Source organism: Clupea harengus, chromosome 14 (genome assembly GCF_900700415.2).
Source record: "Clupea harengus chromosome 14, Ch_v2.0.2, whole genome shotgun sequence".
NCBI classification, from domain to species: domain Eukaryota; kingdom Metazoa; phylum Chordata; class Actinopteri; order Clupeiformes; family Clupeidae; genus Clupea; species Clupea harengus.
The window spans coordinates 3,919,955-3,940,468 of NC_045165.1; the positions used below are offsets into that span (position 1 = coordinate 3,919,955).

General features: G+C 49.7%; 1 pseudogene; it reads right to left on the reverse strand.

The window, feature by feature from the left end:
* Positions 1–19,331: 19,331 nt before the first annotated feature.
* On the reverse strand, positions 19,332–20,514 carry LOC122133493 (annotated as a pseudogene).

Below are 20,514 nucleotides of genomic sequence, written 5' to 3' on the forward strand. Positions count from 1 at the left end.
GAAGGCGAACGGTTAGCCTGATATTACCCACAGCACACCGGGGTGAAGGCGAACGGTTAGCCTAAATGATGAAGGAGGAAACATTGGTGTCAGCATTTAAGCTAATAAGGGGCGTGACGGATAGCCTTAAGCTGGCAAACTTCCAGAGTACTTTCAATCCCGATCAATTATTGATCTGATCGTGCTATGTGTTTCCGGGTGGCAACCAGCCAGCGGGGACTGGAGTGTAGTGTTACACCTGTCTTTAGAGAGAGCACACACAGAAAGCAGGAGCACAACACACACACACACACACACACATACACACACACACACAGAAAGCAGGAGAACACACCCCGCACTCTAACATGGAGGCTGAGCAGACTCGCTTTCAAGGCACGCCACTATTTTTCACTCTGTTCTGTTCTGTTCTGTCAACCTTGCTGCTTATTACACCACATACACAGGACAGCTTTACTCAAGTTGCTCATCAGTATTTTTCTTAGGCTATCAGGTTTAGAAATGAGGAAAGACACAATGATAAAGAATAAAACATGATATGAAGTCATGGGGTTAAAAAGGAAAAGTCTAAAGCTGAAATAAAAACAAATGACATTGAAACTTTGTTCACCAAAGTCCATATTTCCCCTACAACTGGGTTGCCTTTGTGCCCACTCTGATATCACCATGTTGCTTCTATCTGTGTTCTTTGTTCTTAGGGAACTCCACTTCGGGCAGTCTCCCCTCAACCCTTACAGCTTCTCTCTGAGGAGAATACACTCCTAACAGAGTCTCTCCCTAACTCTACAGCTTTACTCTGAGGAGAATACACTCCCAACAGAGTCTCTCCCTAACTCTACAGCTTTACTCTGAAGAGAATACACTCCTAACAGAGTCTCTCTCTAACTCTAAAGCTTCTCTGAAGAGAATACACTTCCAACAGAGTCTCTCCCTAACTCTAAAGCTTTACTCTGAGGAGAATACACTCCTAACAGAGTCTCTCCCTAACTCTAAAGCTTTACTCTGAAGAGAATACACTCCTAACAGAGTCTCTCTCTAACTCTAAAGCTTCTCTGAAGAGAATACACTTCCAACAGAGTCTCTCCCTAACTCTAAAGCTTTACTCTGAGGAGAATACACTCCTAACAGAGTCTCTCCCTAACTCTAAAGCTTCTCTCTGAGAAGAATGGACTCTCCCTAACTCTAAAGCTTTAGTCTGAGGGATGGACTCTCCCTAACTCTAAAGCTTTATCCTGAGGAGAATACACTCCTGGCAGTCTCTCCCTAACTCTAAAGCTTTACTCTGAAGGGGATGGACACCTAGCAGCAGCTCTCCCTACCCCTATAGTTTCACTGCCTCCACCTGAAACGGTGACACTTTCACACTGAAATATTGACTCATGGCTGACTGTCTCCCCAACTCTCCTCCTCTACTGCTTAGAGACACAGACCAAGTTGAAACCTGCCTGTCTGCTGAGAGCGAAAATGTGACACCTCCGGACAAACACACACACACACACACACACACACACACACACACACACACACACACACACACACATGATACCTGCATGAAACCACAGAGTCAAGCCTGGAATTTCATCCACAGTGGAAGTGAGATGTATGTATAGACAGAAAGAGAAAGGGAGAGGCAGAGAGAGAGAGATTTGTGTCCGGAAGGTGAGAAGGCAAGTCAAGTGAAGTGTGTGTGTTGGTGTGGGTGTGTGAGTGTGGATGTGTGCGTGTGTGAGAGTGTGTTGTGTGTGTGTGTGTAAATGAGAGTGTGAGTGAGGGAATTTAAAGAGAACAGAGTTGGAGTTGCGAGCCCAGGCAATCTGACGAAAGCCACAGGTGAAAAGGTTAAAGGTTAGAGGTTAAAGCTCAGCCTGAGACTGCCGCTCTGGAGAAACAAACTCGGGCCCTTATTTTCCATCTCACTCGGACGGGACGGCGCCACGGACACTTCAAAGCTGAGGCAGCCGTGCTTACTTCACTTCAAACACACCTGGACTCACAGACAGGCCAACTCACCTGTGCTACTGAGACCTAGATCACTTCAAACACACCTGGACAGCCCCACAACTCACCTGTCCTACTTAGACCTACATCACTTCAAACACACCTGGACTCACAGACAGGCCAACTCACCTGTGCTACTTAGACCTACATCACTTCAAACACACCTGGACTCACAGACAGGCCAACTCACCTGTGCTATTGAGACTCTTGGACCAGCACACATAGACAGAGGAGGAAAGGTGATCTAGACTCCATTTCGTAAACGCAGCATTGTGAGCCTGCTGCATCCCCAGGGGCACGATACTGCTTCCAGAGTAGAGTACATAGATGTCTGCTCATGCCACAGCCTGCTCATACTAAACCTGCTCATACTAAACCTGCTCATACTAAACCATGTTATACTGAAACCTGCTCATACTAAACCAGGTTATACTGAAACCTGCTCATACTAAACCTGGTTATACTGAAACCTGCTCATACTAAACCAGGTTATACTGAAACCTGCTCATACTAAACCAGGTTACACTGAAACCTGCCCATACTAAACCAGGTTATACTGAAACCTGCTCATACTGAAACCTGCTCATACTAAACCTGCTCATACTAAACCATGTTATACTGAAATATATGCAAATCAAGTCAATGTTCTTTTCTGTTCTCCAGTGGTTCTCCGGGTTGCCTGGTGAGAGTCTGGCCTTTTTTTTTGGCGGAGACGACGCAGATCTCAGTCCAACTCGTCTCCCCACATGATCCGGAAAGTTCTGAGATACACAGCTGTAAACGAGCTTGCCAAACGGCTTGTGGTAGACCAGATCAATTTCCTTGTGAGAAAGTTAAAACTGGCCGCGGCGCCTGCCAAAGTTTAACAATGACCATCCCTGCGCCGAGACACGGGAACAGAGAGGAAACAGGAACACAGGAACACCGAGGAACACCGAGACACAGGAACAGAGAGGAAGCAGCTCTCTGGGTCTGAGTGATGGGGGCAATGGATGCCTCCAGGCAGGTGTTTCGCTCCGTGTCTGGCTCCAGTGCGGCGGCAACAAGTTCCGGAACATTCCTGCCTCACCCGCCAGCATATGTAGCATACCATCAAACCCCTACCTGGAGACAGTAATTACGGACGGCAGAGGAAGTTACAGCTCAGCTCAAAGAGTGCTTTCAAGTTCTTATTAAGGCCTCATAACTCTCGGCGGTGTAAAACAGTCTCCTACACACCAACTCAGTCTGTGCAGCCATGAGGAGAGGAGAAACAAGGCAAACGAAGGTTGCTTTAGGGCACTTGGGTGTAGGAGGTGAAGAAAGTTCAATATGGTGGGGAGGGGGCTTACTTTTACTCATGTCACTGGGGGAGAGAGGAGAGAAGAGGGAGAGGGGAGCAGCGCAGAGGAGAAGGAGAGAAAGGAGAGAAGGGGGAGGCAGGAGAGAGAAGTAGAGAGAGGAGAAGGGAGGGGAGGGGAGGGGAGGGAAGTAGAGAGAGGAGAGAGGATATGGGAGAAGGGAGGGGAGGTTAGCAACCGAGAGGGGAATTGCAACCATGCGGAGGAGGAATGTGAGGTATTCAAACGAGGCAGAGATCCGTCTGAGACCGACCACAAGGATCCCTCTAGAGTGCAGATGTTTTTACTGCTAACTCCAACATTGCTAACCCTACTGCAGCCCACAGTACCAACCCATCTAGAGTGCTAATGTTGCTACCGCCAACTCCAACGCTGTCAGGCCTAAATAACAGCTGAATAACAGGCGGTACACACACTTGTAATCAGCGTAAACTCTGGCCTAAGGCCTCCATAAATGAAAGATACATACAAACAGGTATCACAGAGGGGGAAAGGTATCTAGTATGGGGAACAGCTAAGCTACTTCTGAAGTGGATCTGGCCCAATATTAGCATGAGCGCTATCAGAATCAGAATCAGGTTTTATTGGCCAAGTAAGTTTGCACAAACAAGGAATTTGTCTTGGTACAGTGGCTCTCAGTGTGCTTACACATATTACACAAAATATACACTATGGATAGGGACCGGCTAGGATGCAGCGCTAGCATGAGCGCTATGGATAGGGACCGGCTAGGATGCAGCGCTAGTATGAGCGCTATGGATAGGGACCGGCTAGCATGAGCACTATGGATAGGGATCGGCTAGCATGAGCGCTATGGATAGGGAATGAGCGCTAGCATGAGCGCTATGGATAGGGAATGAGCGCTAACATGAGCGCTATGGATAGGGACCGGCTAGGATGCAGCGCTAGCATGAGCGCTATGGATAGGGACCGGCTAGGATGCAGCACTAGGATGCAGCGTTAGCATGAGCGCTATGGATAGGGACCAGCTAGGATGCAGCGCTAGCATGAGCGCTATGGATAGGGACCGGCTAGGATGCAGCGCTAGCATGAGCGCTATGGATAGGGACCGGCTAGGATGCAGCACTAGGATGCAGCGTTAGCATGAGCGCTATGGTTAGGGAATGAGCGCTATGGATAGGGATCGGCTAGGATGCAGCACTAGCTGCCAGTAGGGAGCTCAGTGCAGTGCCTCAGTTTACTTCCAAACATACACAAAACTAGCAGTGGCTTCAAAAAGACATCTCGAAATATTAACTGGGACAACCTCTAAATTCAGCTCCACCAGGAATACACTGACACTACCTGCTGCTATTCCCTTACTCTCTTACACACACACACAGAGATTCTCTCTCTTACACACACACGCGCACACACACACACACACACACACACTGACTCTATCTCTTACACACACGCGCACACACACACACAGAGACAGACTGACTCTCTCTCCTACACACGCGCACACACACACACACACACACGCCTCTTGGAAGTCCTCCCACTCACACACAGGAAGATGAAACTGGTGTGTTGTTGGCAGTGCCTGTGCAGCCGGAGACGTGGAATGACTGGGGCGCTCCTCCTCTCCTTTCCTGGTTTCACTCTTTTAATCCCTCACACACACACACACACACACACACACACACACACACACACACACACACACACACACACACACACACACACACACACACACACACACACACACACACACACACACACACACACACACACACACACTCTTTTCCATTCTCCAGCTTTCACTGATGCTCACTTTCAAAACACTTTGACTCAAACCACACAGCAATATAACTCACACACACACACACACACACACACACACACACCCTTTTATCCTCTCACACACACACACCCTCTCCCTTTCTCGCATTCACACACACACACACACACACACACACACAAATACACCCTTGCTCTCCCCTTTCTTTCTCTCACATTCTTGCTCTCTCTCTGTCTGTCTGTCACACCCCCACACACACACACACACACACACACACAGGCCTTTTCTCTCATGCTACCTTTTGTGCAAACATTAGCTCTAAAACGTGTCTGAGAGGACCAATTCATGGCTTGAGTCTCCTGCATTCAGGATTCAGAATGTTGTTGTCAAAGCATCAGCTTTCAGGCTGATTTTTATCCTCCACAAGGAGTCAATGAGGTGCACTAGGTCAGAGCCCAACAGACCCAACAGAATTAACCAACGGTGCACTTTAGGACCTTACAGGGCTGAGAAAATGAGGTAATTTCTTTTGCTGGCTTTTTATATGAAGTTATATTTCTTATCCTCCAAGGGAGTCTGTGTGTGTGTGTGTGTGAGGAGGCCCTCTGTGTGTGTGTGTGTGTGTGTGTGTATGTATGTGTGCATGGATGTCTGTGTATGTGTGTGTGTGTGTGTGTGTGTGTGTGTGTGTGTGTGTGTATGTATGTGTGCATGGATGTTTGTGTACGTGTGTGTGTGTGTGTGTGTGTGTGTGTATGTATGTGTGTATGGATGTTTGTGTGTGTATCTGTATCTTTATCGACAAGGCATTCTGGCTCTGGCTGCCTGTGTGTGAGTGCACATGGATATCTCCATGATGCAGTCTCATAGGCTGGGTCTCTATACCCGACTCCTCTGGGGGGGTCCATCCCCTCAGTGGCCATTCTAAGCCTCCGCTGCATTATTCCCTCGTGGGCTCTCTCACACTCAACTCTGCTCTCTCCGCCGTCATGTGTCTGCGGGAAAACAGAGACAGGGCCCAGGCGTGCGCGCGCGCGCGCGCGCGCGCGCGCGCGCGCGCGCGTGTGTGTGTGTGTGTGTGTGTGTGTGTATGTATGTGTGTGTGTGTGTGTGTGTGTGTATGAGGGGCCCCGGCACACAGGATGGAAATAGCAAAGAAAGCAGTGGCAGTGTAATTAACCGGGTGACAGATTTTAAACCACAGTGTGTGTGTGTGTGTGTGTGTGTTTGTATGGGGGGGGCAGTAAGAGAGTCGAGCGCACTTGTCAGGACCATATAATTCCAAACTTCTCTGAAGCGGTGTGTGTGTGTGTGTGTGTGTGTGTGTGTGTGTGTGGTGTGTGTGTGTGTGTGTGTGTGTGTGTACTTCTCTGAAGCAGCTCCCGGCTGTCAGGACCAGCTCCGGCCTTTCCCAAAAGCTGCTGTAAAACCTCCCCAGGATGACAGTAATTTACAATCAGGCAAACAAAAGGGGCACAGGCTCCGGGGCTAAGTTTGGTCCTGCGGCGCTTGAGCAACGGGCCAAGTCTGAGGCAGGCCAGCCAGCCGGAGCGGGAGACCACAGCGGGGGAATATCTAGACATCAAAACAACAGGCAGCCGTGGCTGAGTTTCACTCCGTGCAAATCACAGAGGGGCGAAACAGGAGAGATTATTTTGACTGGCACGCCACAAAAAGAGCCCTGTGTGTGTGTGTGTGTGTGTGTGTGTGTGTGTGTGTGTGTGTGTGTGTGTGTATATGTGTGTGTGTGTGTTTGTGTGTGTGTTTTAGTTCTGCAAGGCCATTCCGCTTCAGCGCTGGCGAAAAGTTGATCCCTGAGCCACAAGGTCATGCAAACAGCACTTTAAAGCTACAGCGCCCCACTCACTGCAGTGGCAAACGGGGCTTTAAAACTACCCCACTCACTGCAGTGGCAAACGGGCCTTTAAAACTACCCCACTCACTGCAGTGGCAAACGGGCCTTTAAAACTACCCCACTCACTGCAGTGGCAAACGGGCCTTTAAAACTACCCCACTCACTGCAGTGGCAAACGGGCCTTTAAAACTACCCCACTCACTGCAGTGGCAAACGGGCCTTTAAAACTACCCCACTCACTGTAGTGGCAAACGGGCCTTTAAAACTACACAGGCCAAATAGTGCTTTAAAACTAGATAAGTGCTTTAAAACCACATGGACACACAGAGTGGCATCGTTGTGTTTTAAAACCAGATGGGCAAAAGGGGTGGGGTCATGCTTTACAACCACACAGGGCACAGGGGGGCATCGTTGTGTTTTAAAAACTACATTGGGCACACAGGCGGGCATCATTGGCCTGTGCCCTGGGTTAAGCACGGTCCTCTCTGATTGGCCTGTGCCCTGGGTTAAGCACGGTCCTCTCTGATTGGCCTAAGCACGGTCCTCTCTGATTGGCCTAAGCACGGTCCTCTCTGATTGGCCTGTGCCCTGGGTTAAGCACGGCCTTCTTTGATTGGCCTAAGCACGGTCCTCTCTGATTGGACTAAGCACGGTCCTCTCTCATTGGTCTTTGCCCTGGGTTAAGCACGGCCCTCTCTGCCAGGGAATGGCCCCATGGAGCCAGGACAACACAGCCATTTAGTGCTCTATAGAAGCCAATACACAGCTGAGGACAACACAGCCATTTAGTGCTCTATAGAAGCCAATACACAGCTGAGGCCAACACAGCCATTTAGTGCTCTATAGAAGCCAATACACAGCTGAGGACAACACAGCCATTTAGTGCTCTATAGAAGCCAATACACAGCTGAGGACAACACAGCCATTTAGTGCTCAATAGAAGCCAATACACAGCTGAGGACAACACAGCCATTTAGTGCTCTATAGAAGCCAATACACAGCTACGGACAACAGGGTGTCAGAGGAAGATAACAGGAAAGAGACACTCCATTACACATGAAGAGAGAGAGAGAATGAGAGAGAGAGAGAGACTCCATTGCACATGAATAGAGAGAGAGAGAGAGAGACTCCATTACACATGAAGAGAGAGAGAGAGAGAAACTCCATTACACATGAAGAGAGAGAGAGAGAGAGAAACTCCATTACACATGAAGAGAGAGAGAGAGACTCCATTACACATGAATAGAGAGAGAGAGAGAGAGAGAGAGAGAGAGAAACTCCATTACACATGAAGAGAGAGAGAGACTGCAAGATGAATGAGAGACCATAACACAAGAAATCACAGAAAAAAGGAGAGGGTAAGAAAGAAGAGAGGAGGGAGAGAATGAGTGTGTGATTGAGTGAGTATGGCCCTGATCCACTCCAGGGGTGAGATCAACACAACAAATACGCTCCACTGCGGGGCATCCCCCCCCCATCACATTCTGAGAAAACTACATTCCCCATCACATCCTGAGAAAACTACATTCCCCATCACATCCTGGGAAAACTACATTCCCCCTCACATCCTGAGAAAACTACATTCCCCATCACATCCTGGGAAAACTACATTCCCCATCACATCCTGAGAAAACTACATTCCCCATCACATCCTAGGAAAATTACATGAAGGGAAGCATACAGGAACGTGTCCCCACTCTTACATAACCTGTGCAGTGAGCTGTGACTACTGATTCTGCCTCAGTCAGTTTCACAATAACATTTCCTTTCCAGTTTTAATGGATGAGAACTTCATGTATGCTAACCGGCTTAGTGTTGCCGGCTGAACCACATGATGATGCACCGATGGCAATGGGTTTGAGAGATGCCCAATACTGTGTGTGGAAGAGGGGGGGGTTGACAATAACAAAAATACTGTGTGTGTGTGTGTGTGTGTGTGTGTGTGTGTGTGTGTGTGTGTTGGGGTGGTAGCCTGAGACACAGGGGGTGACGCACGTGTGTGTGATCGGAGTCGAGAGCAAACACAGGAAAAGGCTCCTCTAAGTGTTTGAAGTCCTCACAGGCTTCGTGGTGTAGTGACTAATCTGGGCAAGTTTAACTGAGTGGTCCACCTCCTAAAAGAAGAAGCTGTTCTATTAGGAGGTTGAGCGCTTCCTCCGCTCCTTACTAAATGTGTGCAGTGCTGTGCCCATACATAATGTTGTCCTTGGGGACTCCGGAAGGAACACAGCCTATTGTGTGCAGTGCTGTGCCCATACAGAATGTTGTCCTTGGGGACTCCAGAGGAACACAGCCTACTGTCAGCAAATTACTGCTCTGACTGTCACCAGTCAGTAGCCTCTGGCTTTATCAGACTTGATGGTCTTCCACAAGGAAAACAAAAACACACACACACACACACACACACACACACACACACACACACACACACACACACACACACACACACACACACACACACACACACACAAAACTCTTTGGTAGCGGGGTTGACAACAGCAGCTGTCAACAATGTCACGTGACAGGACAAACAGGATGGAACAGGTCAAGGGTCACGTGTCAGAACAGCTCTAGGCCACTGCACAGTGTGACAATGAGCGTCAGAGACTGTGTGAAGTCAGATTACGTAACGGTAAAAGCTTCACACAAACACAGAACGATTCATTTGGGCATCGATTCTGGCGTGTCTCCTGCGATGCCACTAACGGGCATAACGTCCAACAAAGGCAGCACCCTCATGGCCAAACTGACCGGAATCAATTCATGTGTATGTCAATAATGATAGCGGCGCTCCACTGCGCAGCGGTGAGAATGTAAGCTAATGCACGTAGCTGCTAATGCACATAGCTGCAGGCGTGTCCCTGAGTGCACCACGGCCGTGTGTGTGTGTGTGTGTGTGTTTCTCTCACTCTAGTCTCAGAGAATGGTGACTTCCTAGCTCCCGTTCAAAATGCATGTAAAACAAGCAGCTCTCTGGTCTCTGCAGCTCCAGTGAAAACAAAGAGAACCCTCTATTGATTAGCGTGTAGCACTAAAGAGACTCCTCTATTGATTAGCGTGTAGCGCGCCGGCTGGAACAAACCCTGTGTGATGTGACAAACCTACCCCCATTCTCTGGCATCTTCGACCTTAGCTAGCTAGAGGGTAATTAACACGTCGCTGACGACCCAGGGGCTCCGTGCCCCCAGGGGGCAGCAGAGGGGAAAAGAGGCAAGTTTGGTCTTGAGTGGTTATCCATCCTTCATGTGCCCCGAAGGATGTGCGTGCGTGCGTGCGTGCGTGCGTGCGTGCGTGCGTGCGCATGTGTGTGTGTGTGTGTGTGTGTGTGTGTTTCACACAGAGGTCAGGGCCTGGGGGGGGGGGGGGGGGGGGGGTGGAGCTTCAGTTCGTTTCCGGTTTGAACCACTGGAGGCCATTTTGTGGCCAAACGACGATGCCTCCATGGACTATAACTGAAAAAGCATTGTGTCTGTAATAATGCAATTAGAAGACAAATTTAATTTGGTAATCCTTCAAAATAAGGATCCTTCATCCTTAAAATAGTTGTATTGCTCTGTCTGTTAGATTTTTAAGCTACTGTGATATGTAAAATTAGAAAATAAGCTTTAGTCTTAGTAGTCTTAGGTGCTACAGATATGACCGCTCATGAACGAGCTTCCTCTTCTACAGATATGAGCGCTCATGAACGAGCTTCCTCTTGACAACATAGTTCCTTATTACATTCGTTATTTTATTGTTGTGTTTCGAACAATATAAATAAGTACTGATTTTGTACACGTGAACATCATTTTTTTTCCGAATTACTGCATGTGTAAGATCTATGCAACAGTCTCTATTTTGTGGTCTATAAAGAGAAGTAGTGCTTCAGAAGTTCTTTGTGAGATTGTCTGTGTGTGTGTGTGTGTGTGTGTGTGTGTGTGTGTGTGTGTGTGTGTGTGGCGGCAGCAAGACCGCAGTGTGCCAAAACACCCCAGACGCAGCACCGGGGCGGCCCATCTCAGAGGTGGGGTAATTACACGCCTGCATGGCTGCATGGCTGCGTTGTTTACAGTGACGCAAGTCAAGCAGGGGCACACAAGGATGCGGTGAGCAGGTGCACCTCTCAGTGGGTATTTTTAGGTCCTCCAGTATCCCAGGAGGCTCCTCTCTGATTTGCTTTACATTCAAGAAAAAAACCCACATATGCCCCTGCAATACTGGACACAAATGGCTTCAGAGGAGAAATGACAGTGTGTTGTGCACGGTGCTTTTCCTGTGGGCGACAACTAGCCAATGATGCTCAAGCCTGGCTGGAGCCCCTCCCCCTGCAGGTCCAGGAGTCAACCCAAAGATCCTCATCCATGAGTTCATGTTTGTGTGTGTGTGTGTGTGTGTGTGTGTGTTTATGTGTTTATGTTTGTGTGTTTGTGTGTTTATGTGTGTGTGTGTGTTCATGTGTGTGTGTATGTGTGTGTGTGTGTGTCCTTGTGTGTGTGTGTGTGTGTATGTGCGTGTGTGTGTGTGTGTGTGTGTGTGTGTGTGTGTGTGTGTGTGTGTGTGTTCATGTGTGTGTGTGTGTGTGTTCATGTGTTCATGTGTGTGTGTGTGTGCGTGTGTATGTGTGTGTGTGTGTGTCAGGCTCACCAGCAGGAGTGTGACTGATAGAAAGGGATTGAGAGCACTTCCTCCACACAGCCTCAGTATCAGCACCCTGTCACTCGGAATAAGGACAGTGCAATCAGACTGGGGACGGTGCACAACAGTCTGAACCAATCAGATTAGAAACATGCAGGAGCATCCAAACCAATCAGAAAGCAGATGGTCCAGTCCAATCCGAATGGGGACAGTGCAGGCCAGTCTTAGCCAATCAGAATAGGAATAGGAACATGGCGGAGACTCCGAGCCCATGCCGATGGCCCAACTTCAATGGGGAAGGCAGGGTCACTCAGAGCAGGGCCACATCAGGACCACATCAGGACCAGACCCGAGCCACATCAGGACCAGACCCGAGCCACATCAGGACCAGACCCGAGCCACATCAGGACCCGAGCAGAGCCACATCAGGACCAGAGCAAGGCCAGACCAGGGCCAGATCAGGACCAGAGCAGCATAGTGTGGATCATTGCCAGATCTTTTGCTAGGCTGGCTGTGATCGGAGAGAGGGAGGGACTTGACAGGGCGAGGAAGTGGAATCCTGGAGCGGTAGGAGAAGATCTCACGCTCTAGGAAGGGATGCAGGAACGCCAGGAAATATTTGGAGGGAAAAAAATAAACATGCCTGGCTCTCTCTGCTGTAATAACACGACACTTGGAAAAGCGAATCTAGGCCAAAGTGCTCACATCAGAGAGCGTGGACACGGTACTAATGTACTGTACGTCTGCTCGCACATGTACATAGGGGCCAATGCACTCACACAGGGAGGGGCGGGGGGGGGGGGGAATAACAGCCCCATTACAGACCTCCCAGAGTACTGGAAGAGGGACTAGAGACCGGGCCGATCCGGGTCTGATTAGGCCCAAGGCTGAGCCGGATCAGAACCAGATGAGGACCCACTCAGGGCCGGTCCAGACCAAAAGCAGGTGCTGTCTGCGAGAACAGCGCGGGGTTCACGTAGCGGCCTGAGCCTTCTGCCAGCAGAGCAAACAGAAACGCAAAAAAGCACCACACACACACACACGCACAACACACACACACACACACACACACACACACACACACACGCACACACACACACACACAACACACAAACCCACACAAACCCACACAAACCCACAACACACACAAACCCACAACACACACAACCCACACAAACCCACAACTAAAACATCCTCAGGTTGGTTTCATGCAGACTCACAGGCCCACAGAACCGAAAGCCAGTATGTGCCTGCGGTCAGAGACTCTGCTGAGATCCCCCTGAGTCCAGAAAAACAGCGAGTGTGAACCTTCCTGGCCCTGATAGGATTGAGAGGAATCTTGTGTTCTCCACACTTCGACACTCTTATCACATTACGGGGGAGGCATGTCCAGGCAAGACCTGGCAGATAAGCACAGTGTGTGTGTGTGTGTGTGTTTCTGCGAGAACAACAAACTGTCTGCCCGACACAGAGCGAGGATTACACCCCCGACTGAACGCTGTTTGTTTGAGAGAACCTCTGCCAAGCGCACTCTATTTTCAGTCGAGGTTTGGTCTGTGGGCTGGAAGGAGAAGAGAGTGGCCGGCCGGCTGGGGTTACTGGAGGTCAGGTTAATTTACCAGTGCGTTTGTTCCCTGTGGTTACTCATTTAGCGGACGCTCCGATTCCAAAACAGCTAACAAGACCGTCAAAAGACAAGACATGTCCCTCAGGTGTACAGAATGACCCTCTGAACTCTGACCTCAGAGCCTCTCGTTCAAAGACACTTTCAACGTTTCCACTCCGAGAACCAGACGCCCCTCACCAGTAACAAACCATGATACTTTTCATGGACTACCAGACCGTTTTCTGAATGGAGTTTTCAGTTAGTTTGTTTTTTGTTTTTTGTTGTTGTTGTTGTTGTTGTTGTTATGGTTGGTCCATCTATGTTTATATGGGTTATTTGGCACAGGAAGGGCAAGAATTGTGACTGAATTCCTAAACACAACAACACAAGCGCCCCAGTCAGCAGCGAACCGTGTCACACTTCCGTGCCTCCCTAACTGCTTGCTGCAGGTGTGCGGTAGATTAGCGAGCCATCACTCAACCACTTGTTCCAGCCGTGTCATAAGCTACTGTGTGAATGGGGCTTCAGGACGGAGTGTAAGATGACCCGCTGATTTTAAAAACGTAGTTCAGTCTCTGCAACAACAGACAAAGTTGAGACATCTCCTGACTGACTCCAACAGGCCTATGGCAACAATGAATCAGGCAAGAGCAATCTAAACACAACTAAACCAAATCAGCATTAGACTCTTCAGTACAAATAACTGTGGTGCGCCCCCCCCCCCCAGCTGCCACTCCCTAAGCAAACCATTACAAAGCATTTCTGTGAGTGTTGTCCAAACAGAGGGGCAGCTCTCATTGTTTGCCCGTATGTACCCCCAGACAGCGGACCCCAGGGATTACATCATCCCCATTCAAATCACAGGGCTCTCTCGTCCATTCCACAGGCCCGCACGCCCGTGACAGTCACACACACACACACACGCACACACACACACACACACACACACACACACACACACACACACACCACACACAAAGCCCCTGCGTACTCAACTGTTCAACAGGAAACAGCATCGCACTGGCGATTAGAGGGCACCGTCAGCTTAATCAGTCTGCCATAAACAAAATGGTGACATTCCACATCACAAAAGGGCTCTTTCTCATGCTAATCAGGCCTCCCTCGGCCACAGCACAGGCCCAGACAGACACACACGGACCCATCCACAGCACAGACACACACGGACCCATCCACAGCACAGGCACAGACAAACACGGACCCATCCACAGCACAGGCCCATACACACACGGACCCATCCACAGCACAGACACACACGGACCCATCCACAGCACAGGCACAGACACACACGGACCCATCCACAGCACAGGCCCATACACACACGGACCCATCCACAGCACAGACACAGACACACACAGACCCATCCACAGCACAGGCCCATACACACACGGACCCATACACACACGGACCCATCCACAGCACAGACACACACGGACCCATCCACAGCACAGGCCCATACACACACAGACCCATCCACAGCACAGGTACACACACACACGGACCCATCCACAGCCCATCCACAGCACGGACCCATCCACAGCACAGACACACGGACCCATCCACAGCACAGGCACAGACACACACGGACCCATCCACAGTAAGACCTATGAGGCTGATGAGAAAAGACAACCAGAATGGGGAATAATGCCTAACCTCAGTTTCCCCTAAATAGAGAGAGAGGGAGAGGGAGGGGCAGAGAGAGAGAGAGAGAGAGAGAGAGAGAGGTGTGTGGGGGGGGGGAGAGAGAGAGAGAGAGAGAGAGAGGTGGGGGGGGGGGGGAGAGCGAGAGAGAGAGGTGTGGGGGGGGGGGAGAGAGAGAGAGAGAGAGAGAGAGAGAGAGAGAGAGAGGTGGGGGGGGGGAGAGAGAGAGAGAAAGAGACATTTCTACATTTTGAAAGCCTAAAGCCCAGGTTGGTGCTCAGGTGCCAAGGCAAACAGATCCAGCCCCAAAGTAATGGTGATGTTATGAAGGTTGACAATGCAGGCTTTGTTTCTGCTGGCTGGATGCACCAACCTCAGCGAGTCGTCTCTGTGGCAACGACGGCTGCCCAGGACCTGTTAAAGCGGTGCATCTCCACCGGCAAATCAGTGCCAGCTCAGCCCACGCGCTAACCCAATCGAGAGTAACAATATTACGCTGATGTTTCCTAGCGCAGCTCCCCTGGTAACCACAGCCATCATCTGTGGGTTCATATCAGACAGATTAGCCCTGATCATCTCCATCCATCCTATACATTATGTATATAGGCTCACCTACACATTCAGGGCACAGAGCTCCAATAGCTAGCGCAGAGGAAACAGAGTTAGGCCTACGAGGGGGCAGGAGGAGTCTAGTGCCCCGCCTCTCCACAGTGGCCATGGGTAACACGATGGGGGGGGCACAGGGAGAGGGTAATAGTGTGTGTGTGTGTGTGGGGGGGGGGGGGGCACAGGGAGAGGGTAATAGTGTGTGTGTGTGTGTGGGGGGGGGGGGGGCACAGGGAGAGGGTAATAGTGTGTGTGTGTGTGTGGGGGGGGGGGCACATGGAGAGGGTAATACTGAGGGCAAATGAGAGGGGGGGAGTGGGGGGGGGCACAGGGAGAGGGTAATAGTGTGGGGGGGGGGGCACATGGAGAGGGTAATACTGAGGGCAAATGAGAGGGGGGGAGTGGGGGGGGGCACAGGGAGAGGGTAATAGTGTGGGGGGGGGCACAGGGAGAGGGTAATACTGAGGGCAAATGAGAGAGGGGGAGTGTGGGGGGGGGGGGGGGGGGGGGGGGCACAGGGAAAGGGGAGGGAGAGTGAGTGAGAGACCGAAAAGGGGAGAGGCGGGAGAGGGATGGAAAGAGAGGGGCAGAGAGACGAAGAGAAGAGAGGTGGATAGAGAGGCAGGGAAAGAGAGAGAGAGGTGGATAGAGAGGCAGGGAAAGAGAGAGAGAGGTGGATAGAGAGGCAGGGAAAGAGAGAGAGGTATACGATCGCTGTGCAGAATCAGATCATGTCTTGCTGGCGGCGCTCCTAAACTGAGGTTGAACTCCCCCCTCCCCTCCCCTCCCCTCCCCTCCCCCCACCGCGCCTCGATCAGTATTCCACACAGGGATCCCCGTGGCTGCGGACGCCAGCGCATCACTGTCGCTCACGCAGAGGCGGCCACGGCCAACTGCAAGTCATGCTCCTAATCTCCAGCTGCACCCCCCCGCCGTCCCCCCTCTCTGAGAGCGGCACTTTAGCTCGCCCAGGGCAGATACCTCACTCAGGGCAGATAGCTCACCCAGGGCAGATAGCTCACCCAGGGCAGATACCTCACCCAGGGCAGATACCTTACCCAGGGCAGATACCTCACCCAGGGCAGATACCTCACCCAGGGCAGATACCTCACCCAGGGCAGATAGCTCACCCAGGGCAGATACCTCACTCAGGGCAGATAGCTCACCCAGGGCAGATACCTCACCCAGGGCAGATACCTCACCCAGGGCAGATAGCTCACTCAGGGCAGATAGCTCAGTCTTCAGTAGCTCCGATGCACATTTCTGGTTCACATTCACAATTTTAGAATTTAAGGAGAAGTGGGGCTTCCTCTGCCATAAAAGTCTGTGTAGGTGTCGGGTAATGGCTAGGAGAGGAAGGCTTGTGAAAACAGACACACTGCCTACATGTCACTGCTTTATAGCTACAACCCTTCGCAGGTGACTGTCCACATCACCTTTTCACAGATTCCCTGGTGGCAGTTTCAATGACTCAGACCCAATTGTCTTGTCAGCAATTCACAAATCCTACAGCACAGCTCAACACTCTTGTTGGAAAAATATGCCTTTAAGTTTGAATGGCTCGCCGTGCGGTGGGCTCACCTGACTGGTTTTATCGACTGCACCACCTCTTAATAATAATGCCCACAGACACAGGCACTGCCTCAATGTACATCTGCGAGTTATTACGTAATAGGAGCATCCCTCGTCAGGGCATGAAAAACTCAAATCACCGGTTCCTGTAAGATTGGGTGTCCTTGGGCGCTCTTACAGGTTTTGGCATTTGCATACATTTGTTTTGCATTATTGCCCCGCGTCCCATATGCCTACGTTCAGTATCCTCCCGCTGAACGTCAGCTGTCATGTCAATGATCCAAGTTTACACCTAATCCATATACCCCCACAATAATTCAACTGGTAGATGGAATATTTATAGATCACCATATTACAACAGGCGTGTATATATAACGTACCCGTGTCGTGCTATTAGACAAAGATGTATAGCCACCTGCATAAGACAGGTGACTAACGTTAATTTCATAAGCGTGAAACAGTAAGCTCCCCAGCTACCTTGAATGGGTGAAAAATCAGAAACCTTTTTGAATGAAGGCTACCCTCCGCCCTCCATTTGAACCAACCTTTCCGTATCCTGCCTATTCCCTGCGATTTTTGGGGGAACATAGGCTATCCTCTGATTGCGCATTGTAAGCTACTAATCACCAACACAAAGGACTGGCAAAATACATCACATATTGATGGAATGAATGAACAAATCACCAGGCCGATCACATTCCGTCTTATAATGTGGCAGGAAACATCAAGCCGCGTTTTGGCGTTTTTGAATTGCATAGGCTACGCGTAAGTTACTCTCGACTCACCTTTCTTTCCCTCCTCAACCGCTGGACGTCATGATCAAAATACTAAGCAGCATTTTCTCCTCTTTCGTTTCTGGGGAGGAATCTGTGGCAGTAAAATTGCGAGCAGTCTGAACACAATTCTTCCTCTTCAAAAGCGGTGTTTTGCGTCTCTGCAAAGTTGCGTTTATCCGGTTATCTTCCTCTGAGATGCAACTTAGAAGTTTCGTACAAAGTTACGGCTTTGGTTCGCTGCGCTATGCAGTTGCTGAAACGATGAGATCACTTCAATCCTCTGTATCCTCCCCCTGCTGGAATCTCGCGAGAAGGGTGCACACGGATCGGCGCGTGAAAAACGTTGCCGTGGAAACCACAAATCCACTAGGATACTAGTTAGTGTTGCCCTTTTGTTAGAGTGTGCCAGCATCCGCCACACCTATCTAATACACTTGGACTTCACTGTTACGTGCACAGGTCCAGGGAGATCTTTGAACACTGTTACCAGATTGTGTTTTTTCTGGCTGGCCTTATTGAATATTTGCTAAATGGGAAGCAAAGCACCTGAGGGAAGCACCTGAATGTTGTTGCAGGCTGAAGACCAAAGGGAGAAATTAGGGGAGACAAGGATTCAAGGATGTGCTTATGAGCAGTTGAGCAGTGAACAACCCTTTTGTTTGTAACTCTAAAAATATCATGGGTTCAAAATGTGTCCATTGAATGCAGTCAGAAAAGGTGTAGGCTAAATACACACTCTGTTGTAGTTTTACACAGCCTATGGAAAACAAAACAACTTAACGTAGCCTGCTGTCGCAGCAGAATCTCGGCTCCACCGTGCTAAATATTTGTTTGATGTGAAGAAATCTGGATTTAGAGTTTGCCAGGGAGACAGAAGGCTCAATCAGATAAGGGAAAGTCAAGGAAAGATTAAGTAAAAGAAAAGTAGATTAGAGGCCATGGCTTGTGGCATGTGTGTCTTTGAATCTCACCCTCTACCGCTCCTCTGTGCCATTCCTAAATACCACAGGGGCGGGCAGATGGGGAGGAGATGATTGGGACCCCCTCTCTCGCCCTGTGGCACGCAACCAAGAGGCTTTCATGCAGAATGATTCGATTTGGTGAGCCAGGGTGATCGAGAGTTGAGTGTACGGAGGGAGAGTGTGTGCTAGCGCACTCATGTCAAACTGAGGCTGAACACCAGTGAGCAGTGAAGCCAGGCTGAAGCAACAAGCTTATTTAAGGGGAGCGTTATTCAGTTAACTGTTAACAAAATCACTGTTGCGCAGATTACATCACTGTCTATTCTGTTTATTCTGGCTTGGTGGCCCTGCCTAATAATGTGAATTTATAATGAGCAGCCTACCCCCTGGCCATCAACTGCATGGGAATCAGTGTTAAGTTATTAAATAAACTGTATCCGTGGTTTTACAATGCAGTAATGTACTGGTTGTCTTTCTCATTCTGACCTTTCTGATGCTCTGCAGATGAGGACGAAAAGTGCCCAAATATTCACCAGTAGCGCCACCTCATGGAAGTTTGGGGAATTTACAGTGTGTTCACCTGACTAAATCGGCTGAGTAGCAAAACATATTTACACAGTTTCACACACCAAATGTTTTACATTTTATTAAGTCGTTTTGTTTTGTTACATTAACCCATGAAAGGCATTTCCATATTTATTAAATGTTTACAAGACCTCAGGTAACACCCGCTTTTAATTTAGAATATCACCTTCATTAATAAACTTCGAGAAAGATGGAGCCTTCCACAGTGCTCGGACGTGTGTTTCCATGGGTACAGAAGAGTTATGTGAACGTAAAATACTTTTCCTAGTTCTTGGTCAGTCTTAACAGCCTTTGTATGTCGGGCTCGATGTCAATGGTCGGGAACTTTTTGCTGTATCGTTTGAACGGCTCCCCCTCCGGCGCGATGAGAAACTTCTCAAAGTTCCAGGAGATATCGCTACGACTGATCGGACTCCACACCAGGAACCTGGGGTCCTGAATGAGCGAGACTCGGTCGTCGTCAGGGTATGGCAGTTTGTCCTTTAAGTAGGCGAAAACTGGGTGTGTGTTTGCTCCGTTCACGTCGCACTTCTCGAAAATGGTGAAGATGGGTTGGAAGCCCTCCCCTGGTCGCACATGTTTGAGGGAGTTCATGATCTCGCTGTTGACACAGTTCTCCTGTGGAGACCAAGGGCACATGTCACAGCTGTCTCCACTTGCAGGTTTGAATCAAATTATGAAGAAAGCTGAATTCTATGTTTGACTAAATTGATATTTAAGATATAAGAATAACACAAACATGACGTTTTCATACTCTTCAAAAATATAAACCATACATACAAAAGTAAGTTTGGCAAATGTATTTTTTTTTTCCAAATGGCTATTGGCTATACAAATGGTTGTAGCTGTGTCCTTACAGCCAGATAGACTGACCTGGTAGCCAAACTGGTTGCAGGGGAAGCCCAGGACCACCAGCCGATGTGGATACCGGCTCTGGAGCTGGTTGAGCTGGGTGAAGTCCCGGGTTGTGGTCCCTCAGAGGGAGGCCACATTCTCGATGAGCACCACCCGCCCCCTGTAGACGTTGAAGTCTATGGAGTCCCCCTCCAAGGTGGTGGCACGCAGGTCATAGAACGTCTTGGCGATGTACGACATGCTGCACGACTGGGTACGTTCAACTGCAGACCAGTGCGGCTCTGGAGACGGTCCTGTAGAACCTGCTGGTCACATGACCTGGGTTATAACGGTGCCTTT